The following is a 9,308-nucleotide window of genomic DNA, read 5'->3' as shown; positions in this document are numbered from 1 at the left end:
AGACCCCTGGACTTCAGACTATACTACAAAGCTACAGTAATCAAGACAGTATGGTACTGGCACAAAAACAGAAATATAGCTCAATGGAACAGGATAGAAAGCCCAGCGATAAATCCACACACGTATGGTCACCTTATCTTTGATAAGGGAGGCAAGAGTATACAGTGAAGAAAAGACAGCCTTTTCAATAAGTGGTGCTGGGAAAACTGGACAGCTACATGTAAAAGAATGAAATTAGAACACTTCCTAACACCATACACAAAAATAAACTCAAAATGGATTAAAGACCTAAATATAAGGCCAGACACTATAAAACTCTTAGAGAGAAACATAGGCAGAACACTCTATGACATAAATCACAGCGAGATCCTTTTTGACCCACCTCCTAGAGAAATGGAAATAAAAACCAAAAATAAACAAATGGGACCTAATGAAACTTAAAAGCTTTTGCACAGCAAAGGAAACCGTAAAGAAGACGAAAAGACAACCTTCAGAATGAGAGAGAATATTTGCAAATGAAGCAACTGACAAAGGATTAATCTCCAAAATATACAAGCAGCTTCTGAAGCTCAATATCAAAAAAACAAACAATCCAATCTAAATATGGGCGGAAGACCTAAACAGACATTTCTCCAAAGAAGATATACACATTGCCAACAAATACATGAAAGGATGCTCAACATCATTAATCATTAGAGAAATGCAAATCAAAACCACAATGAGGTATCACCCGCACACCGGTCAGAAAGGCCATCATCAAAAAATCTACAAACATTAAATGCTGGAGAGGGTTTAGTGAAAAGGGAACCCTCCTGCACTGTTGGTGGGAATTTAAATTTTAATTTAAATTTTAATTTAAATTAAATTGATACAGCCACTATGGAGAACAGTATGGAGGTTCCTTAACTAAAAATAGAACTACCATACGACCCAGCAATCCCACTACTGGGCATATACCCTGAAAAAACCGTAATTCAAAAAGAGACATGCAGCGCGAAGGAGCGGGGCACGGCGTCGGGCACAGGGCACAGCGCAGGGCAAGGCGCAGGGCGGGTGACGTCGACGCCCAGCGGGAAGACGGTGATGGTGTGAGGGTGACGGGGGTGAAGGCACGCGCACCACGCGCTCCTGCCCGGACCCAGACATGCCGGTTCTCGTGAGGCAGAAACTTGAGAGGAGCCGTCCTCTCCCTGAAGCCTCGTAGTGGAACAGCTGTCTGACCCGTTCAAAGGGAAGGATGAAATGTCTTCACAGGCACACGATGTGAATGGAAGAGGCCTGTCACTATGCGAACAGTACGGCACTCTGAACACAGACTAAATACAGCTCTCATCTCAAAGAACCCAGCGCTTGTGTCACAGTATGAGAAGTTAGATGCTGGGGAAAAGCGTCTCATGGACGAAGCCTTCCGGCCAAACAGTGATCTCTTTGGACCCATTACTTTGCATTCGCAGTCAGACTGGATAACCTCCCATCCTGAGGCTCCCCAAGACTTTGAAGAGTTTTTCAATGATCCTTACAGAAAGACACCTTCTCCACAGAAGCACAGTATTTATATACAGTGCATTGGATTGCTAGGAAACACCAGAAGTATCAGTGAAGAATATGTGAAATGGCTCAAGGGCTACTGTGAAGCATTTTTCTATGGCTTGACGGTAAAACTCCTAGAACCAGTTCCTGTCTCTGCAACGAGATGTTCCTTTAGAATCAATGATAACACGCAGAACCTACGGATTCATGCAGGGCAGATCCTGAAGTTCTTAAAAAAGAAGAAACCTGAAGATGCTTTTTGTGTTGTGGGAATAACAATGATCCATCTTTACCCAAGAGACTCCTGGAATTTGGACAGGCCTCTTTGACAGATGGTGTGGAGATATTCAGCTTTGCCAGGTGCGGCAGTGATTTTTACAGCTCACACTACAAAGGCAAACTGAAGAAGCTGCAGAAGAAATCTTCAAGTGACTACTCAGTTTTTGATAATTATTACGTTCCTGAAGTGACTAGTGTTTTGCTGCTTTGGTCCTGTAAGACTTTAACCCATGAGATTGGACATATCTATGGACTTCGGCACTGCCAGTGGCTCGCATGCCTGACGCAAGGCTCCAACCACTTGGAAGAAGCTGACCAGCGTCCCCTCGACCTTTGCCCCATCTGTTTACACAGAGTGCTATCGGCTTCCACCTTAAAGACAGATACAAAGGGACACGGGTTCCAGCCCTGGCCCAGGAAGATCCCACACGCCGCGGAGCAACTAAGCCCGTGAGCCACAACTACTGAGCCTGCACTCTAGAGCCCGTGAGCCACAACTACTGAGCCCATGAGCCACAACTACTGAAGCCCGTGCACCTAGAGCCCGTGCTCTGCAACAAGTGAAGCCACCACAATGAGAAGCCCATCCACAATGAAGAGTAACCCCCGCTTGCAGCAACTAGAGAAAGCCCGCGGGCAGCAATGAAGACCCAACGCAGCCAAAAATAAATTAAATAAATAAATAAATAAATAATAAATTTACTTTAAAAAAAAGACATGCACCATAATATTCATTGCAGCACTATTTACAATAGCCAGACATGGAAGCAACCTAAGTGTCCATCAACAGATGAATGGATAAAGAAGATGTGGCAAATATACAAAATGGAATATTACTTGGCCATAAAAGGAAATGAAATTGAGTTATTTGCAGTGAGGTTGATGGACCTAGAGTCTCTCGTACAGAGTGAAGTAAGTCAGAAAGAGAAAAACAAATACCATATGCTAATACATATATATGGAACCTAAAAAAAACTGGTTCTGAAGAACCTATGGGCAGGACAGGAATAAAGACACAGATATAGAGAATAGGCTTGAGGACACGGGAAGGGAGAAGGGTCAGCTGGGACGAAGTGAGAGAGTAGCACTGACATATATACACTACCAAGTAAAATAGATAGCTAGTGGGAAGCAGATGCATGGCACAGGGAGATCAGCTCGCTGCTTTGCAACCACCTAGAAGGGTGGGATAAGGAGGGTGGGAGGGAGATGCAAGAGGGAGGGGATATGGGGTATACATAAGCATATAGCTGATTCACTTTGTTATACAGCAGAAACTAACACAACACTGTAAAGCAATTATACTCCAATAAAGATGTTAAAAAAAAAAGGCAAGAAATGAGAAATAAAAGAACAAAGCACAAGAGAATAGGAGAGAAATAGCAAGTGTTAGACTTAAACTGTATCATTAACTATTAATTATTTTAAATGTCAATGGTCTATGATCCAATTAAAAGACAAAGTTTGTCAGAGCAAATAAAAACACAGAAACCAGCTGAATGCTATTAACCAGAGCCACACATTAGAGAGAAAGATGAGGAAGATTGAAAAATAAAAGGATGAGAAAAGATGTCCTACCCAAATACTAATCAAAGTAAATCTGATGTCGTGAAATTAATATCAGACAAAGTAGATGTTGAGGTAAGCAGTATTGCTAGAGGTTAAAGGGGACATTTCATAATTAAACATATTTTAAAATATTACCCGTTTCTATCTTCCTTTCTTTTGTTAAGTGCTATAATTTTCTAATAATAGAATAACTATATTCAGGTAAGATGATGACTCCAAAATGCTGTGTCATTTCAAGCACAAAAATATGATGAAACTAATTTTTTAAAAATTATTGCCCATCTATGCATGCCATTAGACTTTTAAGAGTGACACCTTTGAAAATGTTAGGACTATTACATTTGCTGATCACCAAAGATTTTATTTGTTCCTATATAGCATTAATGTGCAAAACTACTTATTGCATCTGTCCTGTTTAATAGTCTGCTTCCCTTTCCTCTTTATTCTTCTGAAGTCACGGGTAATGAATTCACTCAGAAAACAGGAGTGGGTTAGCACTCATCAGCTATTATGTGTCTTGATGAGAGTTCGGACATTACCTGTCTTTAAAAAAATAACTACTGTAGCTTCGCATTCAGCTATTTTTTTCTGGACATGTGTCTAGCTTCTAATATACCCTTAAACAGAAGGTAATAAATGTAAAGCTATAGAACTTTGTATAAATGTCAGGTTCTGTGATTATTTTTCACCAAACTCAGAACGCCATCATTCAGAAACCACATATGATTCAGTGAGGTGCTTTTGCTCATAAAAACCATTTAGTTTCTCTCAGGGAGCTGTAGCCAGAGGAAGAGACACTCTCTAAACATTGAACCAGGAGCTGTTCAGGTAGAACACTGTAGAGGACACACAGAATGTGTCCATCGTTCAACAACTTCATTTGAATCAGAACCAGTAACAAAACAACAACAAAATGGAGGGGCCGTCATTTCCAAGCTTTGATGTCTTAGAAGCTGGTGGAGCTAAAATTTACTGTAACTGTAGGCACACTGAAACCGGGAGATCTGAGAAGGTGTGGCCACGGTGTAGGGCCCTCAGAGGAGGGAGTGGTTATCAAAACGCAGAGGAAGCATCCTGTGCAGAGAGGAGCTAAGACTTTTGGTTGGTGGAGCAGGAGAGAGCTGGGGAGGGGAGCAGAAAAACCTTTGCCTTACTCTCCTTGCTTTTTCACACCTCCTGCCAATAATCTCTACTGGCCAAACACAATGGGAAACCAGCAAGCAAGTTGGTGCAGGCTTTGTGGGAACAGAGTAAGATGGAGAAGTGTATAGAGAGGATCTGGAGGAGCACAGCGAAACTATCTGGCATGGGGGCTGTCGCAACTGTCTAGATGAGACCACTTACTGAATTTGAATCTCAGCTCTGCCATAAACTGTGCTGTTTGAATTTGTGGAAGATGCTTAACTGCTCTGTGCCGCAGTGTCCTATTCTGTTAAAATGAGAGGAATATCCTTACCTCACAGATTATTGTGAGGATAAGGTTAACGCGTGTCATTTAGTGCAGTGCCTGGCACACAGTAAGTGCTAGATAAATAAGTTACTTTCCCTTCTTCGTTGAACTTATACTCTGCTTGCCTCTTTTAAGCCAAGCCTAGAGATCTACTTTCTTTTTAACATTAGCATGCTTTAGAAAGATCCTCTTATTCGTAAAGGCCCTGGGGAAGAGTTAGGATCATTCCTATGTCAGATACATTACAGTTATAATTGCTTTGGATCATGGTATTATTTAAGCAGAAAAATATTTATTTTTAATTCTTCAGAAATGCTGTGCACACTACAAGGGACTAATTTGGCCCTTAGCAAATAATTCAACATAAATTACCACCTATTTACCAGAAGCAGCAGTTTATTTCCTAAGACCACTAGACACTGACATCAGCTGTACCCTATTTGTTTGTGTCAGGTAATGCGATACTCTGCATGCAGAACACTTCATTGGATAGCCTTTGGGGGAAGCTCAGAAGATTTTCTATAAGCCAATTGCTCATTCCAAGGATTAGAAGAACATTTCTTATTGTAAACTACACACAGATTTGCCAGGTCATTTCCAAGTTCTGATGGAAAGTCTATAATGTATTCTTATAGTCATCTAATGTCTTTATCCATGATCCCTCAGGCTGGAATGTTTTATGCTATTCCATTCACCCAGAGTAATTCTAAAACAATGATGGTTGCCCTGCTGACTGGGCCTCCAGAGGAGTCTGGAGCATGCCCAGACTACAGGCTTTCCCTGTGGGGTGCTCTGATGAGGTGGGTCGGGAAACTGAGGGTACTGAGTGCAGTGTTGAGAAAGACCCACAAAATGATAATAATGCTTACATGTGTATCCACTTCCCACTTAGCAATTTCACAGCCATTATGCCAGTTGAGGTGGGTAGGATAATTACCTGCTTGCTCTTTTCAGATGAGAAAACTGACTTTCAGGGATGTTAAGTAGCTTGCCCAAGGCCTTCCAACAATCTGGGTTGACACAAGGATTAGAATATAGGTCTAAAGAACTTGTCTAGGGATGAAAAAGCAAACTTACATCCCAGAGTCACTTGCTAACTGCCTGGTCTCTGTAAAAGAATGAAACAAAGGCCACCAGAGCTTTAACAGTAAAAAAAGAAAGCAAAGTTTATTTCTTTGCCTGACAAGAAAACACTCATCAGTTAAAAAAAAAAAAAATTCAGCGACTAGTTTGCTGAGGGGAAAAAGTCAGAATTTGTAAGTGCTTTAGAAAGGTAGAGGGGATTCAAGGTGGTTATGCTAAGTAAGCGTTGAAAACTAATTCTTTGGATAGAATGGAGCCAGACCCTAGGTCTTAACATGATCCATTAAAACAAGCCCCACTGTCCATTGATATGGAGAGTCTTTAGTTAGGCCCAGTGAGGGTCTGGTTGAGGGCTCACTAGAAGTTGATGTTCCTTTTTCAGCTTCAGCTGGTTACAATAGTTAAAGACGGCATTCAGTTTTGACATCTTCTCAAACTCTCAAAATTCTCAAATATTTATCGGAATTACTCAGAGGGCTTGCTGAAACAGATTGCTGGGCCTAACCCCAGAGTTTCTGATTCAGTAGGTTTGGCATAAAGCCTGTATTTCTAACAGGTTCCCAAATGAAGTTTTGTGGCTGTCCAGGGTCCATGATTTGAGAACTACTATCCCAGACACATGATGCTATAAAGGGGGAGTTTTCATTTTATACCTCTTTGATATCAACGTCCTCTTTGGGATCTAACTACCAGATGACTCCTTTGCACCCAGGAGGGACGGAGGTCTCTTCTGATAATAACCTTCATGTTCAACTTACAGAAGACCTGCCTTTTCTTCCATCCATAGTTTTCAGAGGAACTATTTTTATGGGGGAGGAGGGGATAAAGAAATTGCTCATAAAATCTAAATTCAACACACCTTCATACCACAAACTTTATCTATTCATTTCCCTTCCTGGTGGGGAATCAGTAGTGAATTATTTGACTTGCCTTTTTAAAAAATAGCATTACATGCATTGATTCAATCTCATTACATTTAGTTTGCTTTTATTACCTTACCCTCCCTGATCAGTAATCACATTTTTCCATCCTCATAACCTTTTCCCATCTGATTTTTGATGAGTGTACAATCTGATTTATTTCTGCTGTGATTCAGCCTTACACTTCTCCAAGCTTACAATTCTCCTTGTAAGAATCCAGTGTTCTCCATTTACACCTTCACCGTTCCTTTGTTAGGCACATATCCTAAAAGTAGTTATTTGTGTACCTGTTTGTGTCTTCCAGTGGACTGGTGTCTATGGAGAGAAGGAGCTTATTAGAAGGCTTTGTTTTCCTCATACCACTAGTCCAGGCCCTACTCATAATAGGTGCTTAATAAATACTGGTTTCAATTTGTTGGCAGGTCTTAATGAGATATGCCTTAGCTGATTCTTCTTTTTTAATTCATATAAGTAAAATTCACACTTTTTGGCATACAGTTCTGCATCATGACAAACATAAAAAGCCCTGTAACCACCACCACAATTAAAATACAGAACAGTTCCATAACCCTAAAAAACTCCATCATACATGCTGCCTCTTTGTAGTCAAAAACCCCGCTTTCCCTTAGTCCCTGGAGCCCACTGGTCCGTTCTTTGTCCCTGTAGTTTTGCCCTTCCTGATTGTTATATAAAGGGAATGGTGCAGTGTGTAGTCTTTGGATATGGCTTAGTTCACTTAGAAAAGTGCTTTTGAGAGTCATCCATTTCAGTGACTGTATCAGTAGTTAATTCTTTGTTGCTGAGTAGTGTTCCACTGTATGGATGCTCCACAGTTTGTTCATCCATTCACTAGCTGAAGGACCTTTGGGTTGTTTCCAGTTGTAAATATTTGCATACAGGTTTTGGGTGAACATAAGTTTTCATTTCTCTTGGATAAATAACTAAGAGTGGGATTGTGGGGTAATATGATAAATCTATGTTTAACTTTTTAAGAAACTGCCAGAGTTTCTTATAAGGTAGCTGTACCACTTATCAGCAATATATGAGTTCCTGTAACTTTGTCCGTTTGTTTTGCTTTAGACATTCTAATAGATGTGCGGTATTTTGTCATTGTGGTACTAATCTGCATTTCCCTGACAAGTAATGATACTGAGCACCTTTTCATGTGCTTATTTGCCATCCATGAATTATCTTCTTTAATGAAATATCCGTTCAGATCTTCTGCCTATTTTTTAATTGAGTTGTTTGCTTTCTTACTGTTGAGTTTTGAGAGTTCCTTATATATTTTGGATAAAAATCCTTTGTCAGATATGTGATATGGAAATATTTTCCCCAGTCTATAACTTTACAAAGCGTTAAATTTTGATCAAGTTCCATTTATTAATTTTTTTCTTTTGGGAATCATGCTTTTGCTACTCTAAGAACTCTGTGGCTAACTTAAACTTAAAAACAAAGATTTTCTCCTATGTTTTCTTCTCAAAGTTTTATAGTTGTACCTTCTTATTTAGGCCCATGATCCATTTTGAGTTAATTTTTGTATAAGTTTGGAGCATGGTTTGAGGTTCACCTTTATGCATTTGGGCATCCAATTGTTCCTGCACCTTTTGTTGAAACAACTGTCCTTCCATTGAATTGCATTTGCCCTTTTGTCAAAACCCAATAGACCATATTTGTGTGGGTCTATTTCTGGATTCTCTATTCTGTTTTACTGATCTGTATACGTATCTTTTTACCAATACCACACAGTTTTTATTTAAAAAGACTTTTTAGGGCTTCCCTGGTGGCGCAGTGGTTGAGAGTCTGCCTGCCGATGCAGGGGACACGGGTTCATGCCCCGGTCGGGGAAGATCCCACATGCCGCAGATCGGCTGGGCCCGTGAGCCATGGCCGCTGAGCCTGCGCGTCCGGAGCCTGTGCTCCGCAGCGGGAGAGGCCACAACAGTGAGAGGCCCGTGTACCGCAAAAAAAAAAAAAGAAAAAAAAAACCATAAAAAGACTTTTTAGGAAGTCTTGTAACCAGGTACTAAGAATCCTTCAACCTTGATTTTTTCCAAAATTGTTTTTATTACCAACCCTCCCCAGTCGGTCCCCAACAAGGGTCTTTCTGCCTGGTGTCACTCATGCCAATAGAATGAGACCCAGTTCGGTTCAGAAGCAAAGGAAATCTTTATTCTTCGATCAAAGATAGGAGATGTGAGCTCACGCTCTAGAGCACATGCTCTCCCCAAAAAAGGCCAGCAGCGGGCGGGGCTGCTTTATATGGATCGCCTCCGTGGGGGAAAGGGGCGGAGCTCTTACTTGGCAGATGCAGCTGTGCTGCTCACGCGCCAGATCACCCCAGACCACAGTGCGGGAACAGAGTCTCTGCACACGGTCCACCGGCGCTGCCGCTGCCGCTGCCGCCGCCGCCATCTTGAATTGAGTCAGGTGCAGCGTCCCTGCACTCGGCCTGCTGAGCTGAGGTATTGGCGCAGCCA

The 9,308-nt window shown here is 41.3% G+C and overlaps 1 pseudogene; it reads left to right on the top strand.

The window, feature by feature from the left end:
- Positions 1–398: 398 nt before the first annotated feature.
- On the top strand, positions 399–6,447 carry LOC149749328 (archaemetzincin-2 pseudogene; annotated as a pseudogene).
- The last annotated feature ends 2,861 nt before the right edge of the window (positions 6,448–9,308 follow it).

The sequence above is a fragment of the Delphinapterus leucas genome, chromosome 4, assembly GCF_059928025.1.
Source record: "Delphinapterus leucas isolate spDelLeu-1000000601 "Yukka" chromosome 4, BTC_Dleu_Yukka2, whole genome shotgun sequence".
NCBI classification, from domain to species: domain Eukaryota; kingdom Metazoa; phylum Chordata; class Mammalia; order Artiodactyla; family Monodontidae; genus Delphinapterus; species Delphinapterus leucas.
Note: the sequence above shows the minus strand (reverse complement) of the source record. Positions and strands in the feature narration are given on the sequence as shown.